General features: G+C 41.7%; 1 long non-coding RNA gene across 1 annotated transcript; it reads right to left on the reverse strand.

Annotated features, from left to right (window-relative positions):
- Positions 1-227: 227 nt before the first annotated feature.
- On the reverse strand, positions 228-13,359 carry LOC112485779. Its single transcript, XR_003048557.1, has 4 exons — positions 13,243-13,359; positions 9,215-9,339; positions 4,453-4,632; positions 228-1,153 (listed from the first exon to the last, which is right to left on the reverse strand). It is a non-coding gene; the product is annotated as an uncharacterized LOC112485779 (long non-coding RNA).
- Between the last annotated feature and the right edge of the window lie 2,783 nt (positions 13,360-16,142).

Here is a 16,142-nt window from a genome sequence, read left to right on the forward strand (position 1 = left end):
GAAACTGGGTCCCAAACATTTACTTTTCTGAAGTAGTATAATAGTAGTTGAACACTACTACTAGTAATTAGAGTACACACATGCTTATATGGTACTCACCATATGCCAGGCAATATTCTAAGCACTTTACAAATATAACACTTTACATATAATAACTTATTTAATCTTTACAACTTTATGATGTAAGTATAATTATTATCCACATTTTATAAATGAAGAAGCTGAGGTACAAAGAGATTAAGTAATATGCCCATGGTCACATAGCTAGTAAGTGGCAGAGCTAGAATTTAAATCTAGATAGTCTGGCTCAGAAATAATATATTTAAACATTAATGCTGAAAGGCAAAAGGGGGTGGCCAGAGTTAGCCAGGCCCCAGCAAGAATGCTTTTACTTAGAAACCTTAGCACAGAGCTTCCCTACTGATGTGCTGTGAATGAGATACTGATCTTCTCATCAGGTTGAACAATATCATTTTCTACGTGTGCTATGAGGTCAATAAGGTTGGGCAGCACTGCTCTAGCTGACATAAATACAGGGGTATTATTACTACCTTATTATTATTATATTAATCGGAACTTTCTTCTTCTTGCTCTGAGATAGCTTTCTATTTTGTGTTTTGTCACATTATGTAGGATGAACTACAAACCAGCCCAATCGCATTATTTCATGGCAATTCTTCTATCAGGTACAAGGCTATATTATTCTGCCAGACCCATTAGTGGGGTGATTTGGTTTTTGATGATATCATTACTATGTAGGGGACAAGGTCAGGGAAAGGGAACACTCAAACGGAAGGTAGTCAAATTTAACACATGATGGATGAAAGGAGCCAGCTGTGAAATCAGCTTAATCAAAGGACGATCTGTAAGCGTGATTTCAGGGGCTAAGATACTTCACAGGTTTTTCCCAAGAGTCCCATCTATAGTAAAGCTGGGCAGCATTATGCAGATTACAGTGTCTCACTCAACTACAGTAAAAGAAGTATGAAGCCCACTAAGGTGCCAACAGGGTGGTGATTCACAACAGGCTTCAAAAAAGGGCTGGGACAGTAAGATTCTCAGAGGCACAGGATCTAGATTCAGGCTCATCTTCTTCCTTCCTCTGTTCTGATTCTGGGATCACAAGTAGCCTTCAGAACTGTCATTGCATCTCCTGATGGAAGGTATGACAAGAGAAAGGGCAGAAGGGGTAAAGAAAGTGTGTGTTTAAGAAATAGCAAGCAAGAAAATAAAACTACCACGTGATCCAGCAATCCCACTTCTGGGTATTTATCCGAAGAAAACAAAAACACTAACTCAAAAAGATATATGCACCCCCATGTTAACTGAAATATTTACATCATTTACAATAGCCAAGATATGGAAACAACCTAAAAGTCCTTTGGCAGATGAATGAATAAAGAAAATGTGGTATTATATAAATATACAGTGGAATATTATTGAGCCATAAAAAGAATGAAATCTTGCCATTTGAGACAATATGGATGGACCTTGAGGTTATATCATGCTAAGTAAAATAAGTCAGACAGAGAAAGACAAATATTGTATGATTATATGTAGAACCTAAAACAAAAGCAAAACAAAACAAAAAAATAAAACTAAGCTCATGGAATACAGAGAACAGATTGGTGGTTGCCAGAGGTGGGGAGTGGGTGAAATGGGGGAAGGGAGTCAAAAGGTACGAACTTCCAGTAACAAAATAAATAAGTCATGTTGATGTAATGTACAGCATGGCAACTATAGTTAATAATATCGTATTTTATATATGAAAGTTGCTAAGAGAGTAGATCTTAAAAGTGCTCATTCACAAGAAAAAATGATTCTGTAACTGTGAGGTGACAGATATTAACTAGATTTGTAATCATTTTGTAATACATACAAATATTGAGTCACTATGTTGTAAACCTGAAACTAGTATAATGTTTTATGTTGATTATACATCAATAAAAAAAAAAGAACAACAAAATAATAAGCAGGAGTAAAGGACTAAAGGATTGGATTTGTGTGAGCAGGACAGTATAAAGAACTGTCATTGCATCTCCTGATGGAAGGTATGACAAGAGAAAGGGCAGAAGGGGTAAAGAAAGTGTGTGTTTAAGAAATAGCAAGCAAGAAAATAAAACTACCACGTGATCCAGCAATCCCACTTCTGGGTATTTATCCGAAGAAAACAAAAACACTAACTCAAAAAGATATATGCACCCCCATGTTAACTGAAATATTTACATCATTTACAATAGCCAAGATATGGAAACAACCTAAAAGTCCTTTGGCAGATGAATGAATAAAGAAAATGTGGTATTATATAAATATACAGTGGAATATTATTGAGCCATAAAAAGAATGAAATCTTGCCATTTGAGACAATATGGATGGACCTTGAGGTTATATCATGCTAAGTAAAATAAGTCAGACAGAGAAAGACAAATATTGTATGATTATATGTAGAACCTAAAACAAAAGCAAAACAAAACAAAAAAATAAAACTAAGCTCATGGAATACAGAGAACAGATTGGTGGTTGCCAGAGGTGGGGAGTGGGTGAAATGGGGGAAGGGAGTCAAAAGGTACGAACTTCCAGTAACAAAATAAATAAGTCATGTTGATGTAATGTACAGCATGGCAACTATAGTTAATAATATCGTATTTTATATATGAAAGTTGCTAAGAGAGTAGATCTTAAAAGTGCTCATTCACAAGAAAAAATGATTCTGTAACTGTGAGGTGACAGATATTAACTAGATTTGTAATCATTTTGTAATACATACAAATATTGAGTCACTATGTTGTAAACCTGAAACTAGTATAATGTTTTATGTTGATTATACATCAATAAAAAAAAAAGAACAACAAAATAATAAGCAGGAGTAAAGGACTAAAGGATTGGATTTGTGTGAGCAGGACAGTATAAAAAGCTAAAAAGGCAGACCAAAGTCAGATCACCCAAGCTTAGGGCCTACAAGGCCCTCCAACATCTGGTCCCTATCTACTTTCCAGCCTCACTTTAGTCAATTATTCTTTCACGTAAAAATGAAAATGGTGGCTAGTGCAGCTTGCAATTCAAGCATCCTGCAAGTGCTTTTCCTTGAGACCGCCACTGGTTTTTGGTAGGCAGGAGAGGGCTTTATGAGCATTCCCCTTTTGTCACACAGAATATTAAAAAGATGTATACTCAAGGGTTGAGATTCATTAAAATTACTAATTTTTACTGCTTTATCAAGGACATTCTTAAGTGAAAATGGCATTTTTAAAAAACTCTGAGTGTGAAGCAGTGAAGAACACAATGACTGCCAGTAGAGTTGGGTGCCACTGCCTTGATTGGTGCTAAGGCGCCAGCAGTTTTGCCCACTGTTGCTTTGCAACAAAAGATAACATCTTGGTACTACTATGAAAATAGTTTTGACCTTGTAGATACTCTGAAAGGGTTTCAAAGGCCCCCAAGGTTTATAGAGCACACTTGCAAACCACTGTTCCAGGCAATGGGGAGGGACTATGGACAAGTAGAATATGTTTTAGGGCCATCAAACTGGCCATGATGTGTGTGGGACAAACTGGAGGCTGGAGAGGGACTGGAGGGTGGAATGAGGCTGCTGCAACAAGACAAAGAAGACCTATACCTGAGCCAGGGATAGAAAAGAAGAGAAAGAGGTATGGGAATGAAGTCACAGAGGCAGACTGGAGATAGTGAAGGAGTCAAAGCCTACTACCCTCTATGTCTAATCTGCATAGAACCAGGCACAGAGGAGGACCGCAAAACATGTTTATTAACCAAAGTCAAGTAACCGTAAGAGCAGTAGTACCATCAAACAAGGGGAGAATTCAGGAAAGGAAGTTGGTTGGGGAAGACAGTGTGCCACTGGGAGACTTCAGATGCATAAGGGTGTCACAGCAGCAAAGTATGAAAATTCACAGATCAGGCTACGAACCATTCTCAGCCAGCCCTCATCTGACCCAATCTACAAATGAGGCATTATTTATAAACTGCCAGGCATGGCAAACCTCAGGTTAGAGTGTCATTCAGAACACTTTCAAATGTCATCATAAATGTCATATATATTATAAATTTAAAAAAAAAACAACCTAAAAATATACATCTCAAGCCATTATTAACAATGGTTATTTAGGAGAATTAAATTGGGTGGGTACAGAATTTTACTTTTTATACTTCTGTTGTATTTGATTTTGTTTTGTTACAGTATGGTTGTTTTACTTTTTAATTAAAAGTAAATAAATACATTTTACTTCCTGCAGTTTTCCTTATGAGCCTCTTCACCATTTTATTCTGGTAGAAATGTGCTCCTCCCTATTAAATAACTGTTTTAGGCATGCCAGGCAGTCCCGCTAATCCTAGCTGCCAAACTGAATACTGAAACCTCTGACACACCCCTTCCTCTGGAAATAATTTGAACCTGAAGCAATCTAAAAGGCTAACCAAATGTATATCCAACCTTACCTATAGGTTTGCCCAACTTTTGGAGAGCGAATCCTCTATAAACTTGAAATTCAAAATAAAATAATGCTTTTGACAGGGGGTTGCTGCCTTCTAGTCATAGGAAGTATTTCAATGGCCTCTGTACGTAGCAGACGTTCTTCAGTTCTCCATCGGCCTCAACTTCATATCTGGCATGAAAATCTTCAAAAAGTAGAAATAGAAAGGACATCAAAATGCTGGCTTCTTTAAAAAAACCAAAGAAGATAAAGATCAACTTAAGTGTTCCCCAAACCTATGTGTCATATTATGAAGAGACAGACACACGGCAATCACAAAATTCCCATGTTTAAAATCAGATATTTGAACATTTGAAAATGTTAACACCAAGCACTTGAAGATTTAACAAGAGTCTCAGTAAAAGTTTTCAGATTCTGTTTCCATTGTGGGAGTCCAGGACCCCCCAAAATAATGACCTGGATGAAGATATGGACACCTATGTTTGCTGAGGAGTCTCATGCAGAAAGTAAAAGCTGACACTTCTCTGTTGTTCAGCATTCACAGGCAAGAGGCAACAGAGCCAGAAATTAAAGTAGATGCTGAGAGCAGCAGGCAGCATGAATAGGAACAAGGTTTTATGCCAAACGTATAATTATTGCTAGTTTTCTATTTTAATCTCGTGGCTCTAGCTATCATGTCTCAAAGTTGATTTGTGAATTTCTCTACAACATGATTGTGTACTTTCACTTTTCCCAATAGAAAAGCTCTGAAAATGTAGTTTAAATCTGAATTCTAGGCCCTTGTGCCAAAATTTCTAAAAAGGTTTCCTAACTGGAAGCCAAATGTGTTTCATTTTCTCAAATCACATGTTCCAAATTGGACTTATCCCCAGCCCCCGCCCAGTGCCTTCTTCCTCCTTTCCTTTCTTATCAGATTATATTATTTTGCCAGTCACCCAGCAGCAGAACCTTTAAATCATTCCTAATTTCTCTTTCTCCCCCTATCTCATAAGCTCTAAATATTCATACTGCCAGGCTTTCCTTCAGCCTGTTATGTAGCTCCTTGAAAAGAACATCTATTCTGTCTTCAAAGTCCATCACAAATTACTGAAATTACAGAAGCAGTCCCTGACTTTTTCTACTTCATCCAGCATTTAATTGAACCCACAGTATATTATTATAATACTTAGAGCTGATGATACAAATGCATATGTGGCTCTCCCACTAGGCCATAAGCTCCTCAAAGGCAGGGACATACATTTTTCATCTATGTATTTCCAGCGTCTAACATAGTATCTGGCACACACAAAAAGGGGGGGCTCTAGTAAATATCTGAATTACTTCACAAAATATTTCTTTATTGCCCAATAGAGAATGTTATCATATAGAATAATCCTTCCTATTATGCTTTTTATTCCCAAATAAATCTCTGTGGCCCAAAGAAACTATTTTCAGGGCCCAAAAGAGTTCAGGTTACAGTCTTTCTCCTTATGGCCACAACACTTCTGGAAACAACCTTGAACACCTTTGAATTTCAACTCTGCCTTTAGTCTTGCCACAGGTTTAAACTCCCCAGTCCCTTCTTGTTGCCTACAGTAGGGGTTAGCAAATTTGTCCTGTAAAAAGCCAGATAGTAAATCTTTTAGGCTTTGTGTCACATGGTCTCTGTCACAACTATTCAATTTTGTCTTTGTAGAGCAAAAGCAGCCATAGACAATATGTAAATGAATGATGTGGCTATCTTTCAATAAATCTTTATTTGTGGATACTGAAATTTGAATTTTCACATTATTTTCATGCCGCAAAATAGTAATCTTCTTTTGATTTTCCCCCAACCATTTAAAAATGTAAAAAGCATTTGCTTGCAGTCTATACAAAAATTGATGGTAAGCTAGATATGCCTATAGGCCAGTGTTTGCCAACCCAGCTTATTTCTCTTCGTCATCAACTCCATTCCTCTCCCCAACATACACACACATACACACACACACACACACACACACACACACACACACACACAACCTGTTCATTTCCATCTCTAGCGAAAAGAACTCTCAGAATTCCTTATGGACTTTGTTTTATTCTGCTCTTTGGAGCCATTCCAGGGCTGGAGTAGGAAGCACATAGGCTTTCTAGCCATTAGGGCCCAGACTGAGATTCTGGCCCCATCTGCTAATGAGGTAGCCTTGGACATAATACTTGACCTCTCTGTGCTTCACTATCATCATCTATATAATGGGGGCAATAGCATCTACATCACAGGGTTGCTGTGAGAATTAAATGAGCTAATCCATATCAAGTTCATGGCACAGTGCCTGGCATACAGTAGTGGCTCAAGAAATAGTAACTGTTATTCAAGCTTGGGATATGGCTTCCCAGATCAGCTATGGAATTGGAAAGCACTCTGTAAACCACAACTGGGCAGCAGGAGGGAATAAATTCTTAGTGAAGTAGGAGGTTTTCAGATATATGACACAAGATTCTAAGTACCTACTTAGCCCTAATTCCTTCTGGCACCATTCCAACTTCCATCTTTTCCTCCTTAGCCAGAACTTCTGACTCTCATACTGCCTGAATCTCCTTAGCATTCCTTACCAAATACCCAGATGAGTCCTGGAATCCTCTCCTCATTCTTGGTATAGGGCTAGGGAAGGGTGAATGTGGCTAGACCAAATCTAGAGATTAGTCTGCCACTGGGTCTTATGTAGGATGGGCACCCAATTCTCTCTCAAGTCTTCATAAATTTCCTCCTATATACAGAATGAAATTTTTCCATAGCTCAAGAACTAGTCTTTCTATAGAAGTTTTAGAGTAAACAAAACCAAGTATCCAATTAAGGGATTCATTCTATTACTTTTAAGACAGAAAATATCAGTGGTGGGCAGGTAAGACTAAGGCTTGTGGTATCCCTGTTCTTGGTCCAAAAAGCCAGATTTAAGCCTGTCATTTTCTTGCTCCAACACCTCTAATGGGCGTCCACTGCTTCTTGAATAACCAAGTTCCTGTGCTGTCACTCAGGGCCTCCACAAACTTGCCACTCCTCTACAGAAGTGTTGACCTACAGTCCAGGCAAAATGGACTGTTTCTTCTGAATTGTCCTAAACAATTTCCAGCTTCCCATGCTTGTGCATAATTCAATCACAGTGCCTGTAATAGTTTATTGCACATCTGCCCCTCGACTGTGAGCTAGAGACAGGGCGGAGACTAAGTCTGATTCATCTCTGGGTCCCTATACCTAGCACAAGGCCTGGCACGAGGCCAACACTCAATAAATGTTAATGAATAGAAACATCTGAAGTTATTCTTCCTTTAAACTGTTTTAGTTGGACTAAGTACAGTCTGAGTCACTGCCAAGTAATAGAAAAATTGAAGAGAAACTAAAGAAGCATGACCAATGAGATCCAAGCAATGGAAAATAGGTTTTAAGAGTGAGGTGAAAGAAACCAAGGCTATTTAGCCTGGAGAAAAGATGAGGCCTAACTTCATTCTGGCTTTAAGTACACAAAAGGTTCTCATGAGAAAATCTTGATCTCATCCTCCCTTTATAATCTGAAGGAACTTTTCCATATTTATGGAAAATGGAAGAAGAAATGGCTTAAGTCAAGGCCAGAAGGGTTTAAGGTAGAGAAACAGAAGAACCAAATTAGGCACCACTTTTCCAGATATACTGTTATTGTACTTTTTGGCAAGTGAATTAAAGGGATCTTGCTTAGCACTTTTGTTGAAGGCTGTGCAAAATGGAATAAATACACTACTCTGTTCCTGTTTACTGTGGAGAGAGGGGTGAAAACACAAGTCAGGTAAAATTTTCTAATGAGTCAATGACTTTTTATTGACCCTTTTCCTACAGGCACTTTCTTTCATGTTATGCTTTGCAACTTTGTGATGGAACAATCTAGTGTTTCAAAGATTCCTGATGGGTCAATGGAAAGAAAGAGAAGGAACAGCGTCAGAGTAGAACGGCAGGAAAAATGGACTTAATAATTATACTTTCTATAAATACAATATCCAACTGGACATTAATAATAATTGTTAATATTATTACTATTAAGGATAACATTCATTGAATATCTACTATGTGCCAGGTACTGTGCTAAGTGTTTAAGTTATCTCAATCCTCATAACAACTCCATAAGATAGATATTATTTGTATCCCCATTTTATAGATAACGAAACTGAGACCCAGGAAAGTTAAATAACTTGCCTAAGTCACAAAGCTAGCAAGTGATAGAGTCAGGACTCAAACTCAGGCAGTCCAACTATGAAGTCTATATACCTCACTACTGTCTCCTTACAAGGATGAGAGACTGGAATTTAAATCCCAGTTTCTCTGAATCCAGGGTCATATTCTCTGCTACTTCCTTATACTGCCCCAAACCAGGAAGAGCAATGAAATACATGCATTAGTAAGAGATCTCAGAAATGAACCAAAATACTCCCTATATTACAGAGAAAGAGCTGAGATGGAGGACTCATGGATGATAATGAGCAGAACCAGGACCTGAATGCCAGCCTTTTGACTCCAAGTGTAGTCCTCTTTCCTCCATTATGGATTCTTGTCAAATTTGAGGGTGAGAAAATGGAGAAACAGTATGTGCCAAATGAGTTCTCTCCCTAGAGACTTTTGTAATGAACTGCTAATCTCACATTAGAACCTATGCCTGAATAGAAAAGTGCCAGCAGCTTCTGTAAACTGATTCTAAGTTTCTACCAGCTAAAGATGGCCATACACTGATTTATGGTACTACAGGAGCTGCTATAATGCTCACATATTAAATCAAACATACCTAGAGCAGGTAGTTTCTACAGTAGGTCAATGGTTCTCAGTTTAAGCCTAAACTGGATTATTCCAACAGCCTCCTCATCGATGTCCCCATTCCGGGATCTTCTTTGCTCCAGTCTAGCCTCCATCCTGCAGCCACAATAAACAGAGCCCTAGTCATGGCATTTGGAGCCTTGCAGTACAATAAAAAGAACATGGGTCATTGAATCCAACACTTGCAGGTTTGGACTGAGCTCTGCCACTTGCTAGCTACCTGACCTTGGGCAAATCATTTAATCTTTCTGCAGTCTGGTTTCTTCATCTTTAAACTGGGGATAAATCACTCCATATTACAGGATTGTGAGGATTAACTAAATTACAGTGGGTAAAGCATCTAACATGTTGCAAGCCACAAAACAGAGCAGACACTAGATAAATGTTAGTGTTCTTCTCCCCACTCTCCTCTCTACATTTTGGCCACAACTCACTATTTCAGCTTATTCCCTCTTCACCAAGTCCATTCCTTTCCTCCAACATACACACATGCACGCACACACACATACACGCATGCACGCACACACACACGCACGCACACACACAATCTGTTCATTTCCACCTCTTGACCACTGCTCAAGCTGTTCCTCATAGGAATTAACTTCCTCCAAGGCCCACCATAAATTTTCCACCTTCAAGAATCTTTCTCTAGACCCCCTTTGGTCATGTTGGGATTGATTTCTGCTCCCAAACTCCCACTTTGCTTACATTCTTTACTACATTTACCATAGTCAGTTATTTATGTACTTATCTACCTTCCCAACTACACTAGAGGGAGAAGGCTCTGAGAAGACGATTACTTATAAAAGGGCAGGAAATGTGACGTTCTTCTGTGTATATTTCTCAATTTCAGGGCCTTGCACCTAGCAAGAGCTCAATATGTATTTCCTGATTTGAATCTTGCTACCCTTGACTGGGAATATTTACAGAAAGATCCTGGGCTGAGTTTATTCTAAAATTCTGCATTTACTGTCTGACTTGATAAATATGCAATTTTTAAAGTATACTAATATTTCAAAGCTAAGATCCACTACTACCCATGCTTCATTCCTTCAACCATTCTTTCAACACACTCAGGACTCCTCTCAAAACATCTCTCCAGAGTACAGGGAGACATTGCTGGGAGGATGTCCTTCACTCACACAGGTAGGGTGATCTGGGAGCCAGCTCTTGGGAGAACTGTTCGACCCCACTGGTTGAGAGATGACTGCCATTAAAACTATATTAAAAACCACTGTTTTGGGATCCTAAAGTAGATCTGAATGATTTCTTTCTGCCTCACTTTCCAAGTCTATATAATAGAGTTTTGAAATGTTACATGTAAAGCACTTAAAACAGTTATCTGCAACACATTATGTAATCGATGAGTGTTAGATATTATGTTAACAATGTAGTAGATTGGATAAACCCAAACAGCCAGGACTTTCACTTCCAGTACTATTTCCACCACTGACTGATTCCTTATGCAATGTTGATCAAGCCCTTTCTCCTCTGGGCCTGTCCCCATCTGTAAAATTAAAGAGGTAAAAAAAAACTTGATGGTTCTCAAGTTCCTTCTATCTTCAACAATGTATGTTTTTCTACTATCAACAAAGAGCCTCCAGTTCCATATGCTGAAGCTGTTGGCAAGGAAAAATGTGAATGTGTAACAGCTGGTTCCCTGATGGTAGGGGCCAAGGCCAAGGGCAGGACAATTGATTAGTAAACCACCTGTGTGCTTTCCCCTTTGTTAACTATAACACACTCACTGCAGGACTCTGAACAGAGCACCTCCTCCCTCCCGCCAAAACCCACTGCAAAGGCAAGACAAGAGTCTAAAAACAAGAGTTGCAATGAAGAATCCTGCCTTGTGCAGAATTCCTTCACTTTCTTGCCTTTGATACCTGTAATTAGGGTATAACCGATCTACAGTAGGGCTCTTCTTAGGCATAAAAAGAAAGAAAAACACAAAGGCCCACTTTGAACCTGAAAGCTCATAAAACAAAAACCAAAGTGAGTAAATAAAAAATGGCACTGACTCATTCAACTGTAAACACTGCAGAGGCCTACTACGTGCCAGGCAGAGGAGGGATACAACAGACAAGGTCCTTTGCCACCAACATACTCAGAGTACATATGGACTGATGTACCTACCCCAAGGCAGACTGTGATTGGAGCTATATTAGAGGTGTGGCCTCAGCTACAGAAGATGAGGGGTGGGAGGGAGCAACTAACCTAGCAGGGGGATCAGAGAAACTTCACTGACAGGTTACATGAGCACGGACCTTGAAAGATGAGAAGGAGGAAACTCTAGGAAGAGGGAATACAAGCAAAGAAACATGTAGGGAGTGTTGAGTAACAAAAAGTTGTTTTGACTAGGGTACAGGGTGCAGGTTTGGGAGAACAAAGGGAAACAGGACAGGAAAGAGGTTTGGGAACAGATTATGGAGGAATTTGTCTATGAGGCTGAAGAGTCTAAACTCTATATTATAGGCAGTGAAGCTCCCCAAGGTTTCTGAGCAGAGATATAACATGATGAGAACACTATCTCAGGAAGATAACATGGGCACCCATGAAGAGGATGCAAAAGGATTCAAGTTACTAGATTACTATGAGACCACATAACAGAAAACCACAGGCATTTTGGAAGCATGTGCAGGAATCCAATAGGATCCATTCACAGAACTTCCCTGATCCAGCTTCATGCAAGCTGACTTTAAGAGATGCTCATTTGCCAGGCCCTCTAACCATCAAAATCCGCTAGAGTACTAGAGTAACAGGCCTCCTGGACCAAGTCAAGAACCCAATTATTCTACTGGATCACAAAAAGGGAAGAGCTGATGTGGGAGAAGTTGGGGAGGGAGGCACCAAAGTCTTCAGCTGGCCCAGTTCCATATAAACATCCAACCCTGTGGGTCACCTCTTTACGTCATTTCCAGTCTAGCTTTCTTTAGACGGGCTGAGTAGGGCTGAAAGCACCTGACTGATGGCTGAGGATTCAGTGATACAATATATATCAACTGCACAGCATGGCACTTGGCATATGGGCAATAAGCATTAGTTCTCTTCCCATTCTGCAAGGTCAGTTCCACCTATAAATCCTACTGAGGCTGTAGGCTTTTAGGTCACCTCAGCTCTTCTCCCAGGGCCTCTCTAAAGTACCCTAGTCTAAAATGACCTAGTTCACATAAATCACACTCACTGCATGCACCAAGTATTCAGCACCCATTTCATCACAGGTGCCATAGTAGGTGACACATGTAATCCTATTCAACTTTCACAATAACCCTACTATACTTTTTTTATACAGGAGAAACTGAAGTTCTGGGAGGAGAAATGACCTGCCCAACGACACACAAATAGGAAGTGGCAGGGGTGAGATCTGGACCCAGAACTGTCTGTCACAAAGCCAAACACTTCCAACACTTCATTCCTGTCACCCACACTGGCCTCTGATCTGCTACTTACAATCTGACAGGTAGCCTGGAAACTCCCTAAGGAGAGAGACTGCACCTGACACTATTCTCTCTCCTCCCTGTACAGGGATCCACACATGTCAGGAGCTTTTAAATGAAAACAGATAACTTTAAAATAACGTTCACAGATATTAGAAATTTCTCACATGAAAAACTAGTTACGATGTTAGATTACCTCTGAGCCTTGAGCCCAGCCATATAGCCTGATAGGGACTGACTCTCAAATTGGCCCCGGTCTGAGCTCTGACCTCGGACACCTGTCATGACCCAAGCCCTGACCCTAGGCACAGGCTGAGCCCCGACTGGGGACACACGCCGCGCCCTGAGCTCGTTATAGACGGAGCCCTGGCAAGTCACAGATGGAGCCCTGAGAAGCGCCCTAAAGAAGCGTCTCTTTCGGCTGCCCGCCGCCGTTGAATCGGATCGTGACCTCGCGCCGTTCTGAAGGCCCTCCCTTCTCCGTCCCGAACACACTAACTCATTCACAGACCGCCCCTGCCCATCCCATTGCACTGGCAGGGACGCTTTGCTGTCTCGTCTTTACCTCAGCCGACTCACCGCAGGACCAGTCGCGCGCAACCCCACCTGCAAACCGCTCTGCCGGGAACGCGGAAGAGGCGGTACTAGACCCGAGGGGCGGGGCCGACCGGAGGGGTGCGAGGGGCGGATCTGCGCCTGCGCCTTGATGGCTACACCCAAGGAGACGGTGTGGGGGGAGCTAAGTATACTGCGCAGGCGTGGTAAAGAGGGGTGGGGAGATTGCTGGGTAGGGAGTGGGCCTTAGCTTTTCTGAGGCTATTTTCTCCGAGTGAAGGTCGGCAAGCTAGGGTAGTGTCAGGAGGGAGGAGGCCAGGAAACGGCAGGTGTAATTAATATTTATCGAGACCTTCTGCATGCCAGGAAGGAATTTTTAAAAAGCCTTTTATATATGGGGAAATGTCAATCTTTTCTAAAATGAGAGCTAATTCTGTAAAATTTCTTAAAAGGTTTGGGTATCTATGATCTAACTATGAAAGTTTCTCCTTGACTAACTAAAGCATTACCTCCAGTAGTTCAAAATAAAAAACTCAAAAGTTCATTTCTTGGACAAAACCAACTGCCAATAAATTAATATTTCAAACAGCCACAGTCCCTCTCCCAGGATGCAAGTGTGATGAGGTAATGAAAGGGCTGATTCAGGTCCTGACTCGAGGGTTTCCTCTGTTGTGAAATGGAAGTAAATATCCTTTCCCTGTGTCTCAGGGTTGCTTTCAGGGTCTAGTGAGCAATACGAGTTAAAAAAGCCTCTTGAACTTCTTTCCCATCACCCACCTGACACACATTTGTTCCCTTTCCCCTTCTGGGCTCAGTCTTCTTATCTGCATGATAGGATGTCTGCAACATTAAGGAACTTTCAGGGCTTTGCTAGGTTTCCCAGTCTGAGTGAAGCCTGGAGCTAGGCGGGTTTGGGGTGTCTTCTCCCAAGCTTCTGTATTAGTCACTTCCAGAATCACTCAGTCCAACTTGAAGGCCCCTGTACATCCTGACCTCTCCCACCTTCACCTTCCAGACCCACCCAAACTTTATATCCTCAGAGGCCTTGCTGGCCTGTTCCCCTCTCTTCCCTGAATGTCTCAATAGCCAGTTGCTCCTGAGTCACTCAGGCCTATGTTCCAGTCCAGGTTCTCAAAATTGCTATGTCCTCCATATATATGGCAACTAAGTTCAGTTAACACCAGAGATAAGGGCTCTGGAGAGCTCAAAGGAGGAAGGGCTCGAGGAAGGCTCCCCTAACTCAGGTGGAGCTCCAGACATGATTGCAGCTCCCTTCACCACACACTACACACAGCTCCAAGGGGCTGAAGAGTGGGAGAGGCAACAGGAAACCTCAAAGAGGAGGGTGCAGTGGTAATGAGGGCCGAGGGTAGTGGGGCAGCCTTTACTCAGTAAATAGATGCTCTGCCCCAATGTGATAAGAATGGCTTGCTTCCTTATTCTCTGCTCTGAATATTTTTATGAATCCTGAACCAAAAGGAAAACAAAGCCTTCCACAGCCTGGCTGCCCAACCAAATTGTCCCTTTACCTCTGGTACATTGCCTATCACAGGACCCTCACCTGCCAAGTTTTGCCCTGTTGAGGGGGGGCGGGGGGGCGGATCTTCCTCTGTGTTGTGGTGGCCCCAACTCTCTTGTTTCCTCCTTTCTCTCATCTCTGTCTAGTCTTCTCTAAGCATCCCTTTCTGAATTTCTCAAAGCCATTTTGTCACAACTTATAAGGTACAGACAGACCTTCGCCACACAGCTCTGAGATAAATCTACCCTCACTACCATGATGTATTTCAAAACTACTATGAATCGAGAGCCCAACTTTCTAAGAGTCTAAGCTGTCCAGTAATTGATGAGGTAGTGAGTGATCTGTCACAGGAAGTGTACAAGCAGAACCACCTTTTAGAATGCTGGACTTGAGCCTCCTCTGGTGAGCCTTGAAAGGGCAGCAGAGTGGAGGGCCTTACAAATCCTAGTGAAAGGAGGGATACTAGGTGCCAAGAAGGGAGCCAGGGAGCTAGCCAAAAACAAACTTGATTCAATAGGCGATTATATGATAAGCATTTAGAACTGTACCTGACACATAATGAGTATTAGCTATTATTATTGTGAATGATCCACAGACTGTATTGAAGGAGGTTAGAATCAATCATTTCCTCACTCCCACTCCTGGTCATGAAATAGATGAGAGTAATTAAGGTCTGGAGGGGAAAGGGGCTTGGTATAGTACCTCAGGAGGTGGGCTGAGACTGGAACCCAGGCCTCTGCCTCCCAGAAGAGCCACCGAACAAAGCCAGATCGTCTCCTTCTTAGGTAACGGGGAGAGAGCTCTGACTCTTAAGAACCAAGCTATTTTTCAACTTGTCTGGGCAGCTTGAAGGTACGGGGTAGTGGAATAAGAGCAAGACCTGAGCTAAGAGAGTCAGGTATCTCAGGGGGAATAAGCTCAGGAGTCAGCCCCATGCCTTGCCACCCCCACTTTGAACTCTAGCCAGTACTCGACAAACCTTTTTCTTGAGAAGGGTTTCTGCTGCTGTAACTGGGGTTAGGACTGTGTTTCTGCCCTGTTCCTTAACCCATTAGCTCTATCCAATAAACCACCCAGATTAAGAGGGTGGGGTGAAAACAGCCAGTGCCAGGTGACCTGAGCTGAAACAAGGAAAGACTCCCAAGAAACTGAGTTCCACGAAGGCAAGGGCCAGCCCTCCCCACTCCTAGGGTCCTAGCCTAGTCCAGGAATTCTGGATCCAGAGTTCCCAGAGCCCTGGGAAAACCTTAGTGTCTCCACCCTGGAGAGCTGGGCCAGATATGACCACACCAGCCAGCTCTCCATATGGCCCAGGATCTCAGGACAAAAAGCCCTCCCTGCCCCGTTCTGGCCCAGTGCCTTCCACAGGCTGCCCAGGAGCCATGTGGCAC

Source organism: Pteropus alecto, unplaced genomic scaffold (genome assembly GCF_000325575.1).
Source record: "Pteropus alecto unplaced genomic scaffold, ASM32557v1 scaffold25, whole genome shotgun sequence".
NCBI lineage: Eukaryota > Metazoa > Chordata > Mammalia > Chiroptera > Pteropodidae > Pteropus > Pteropus alecto.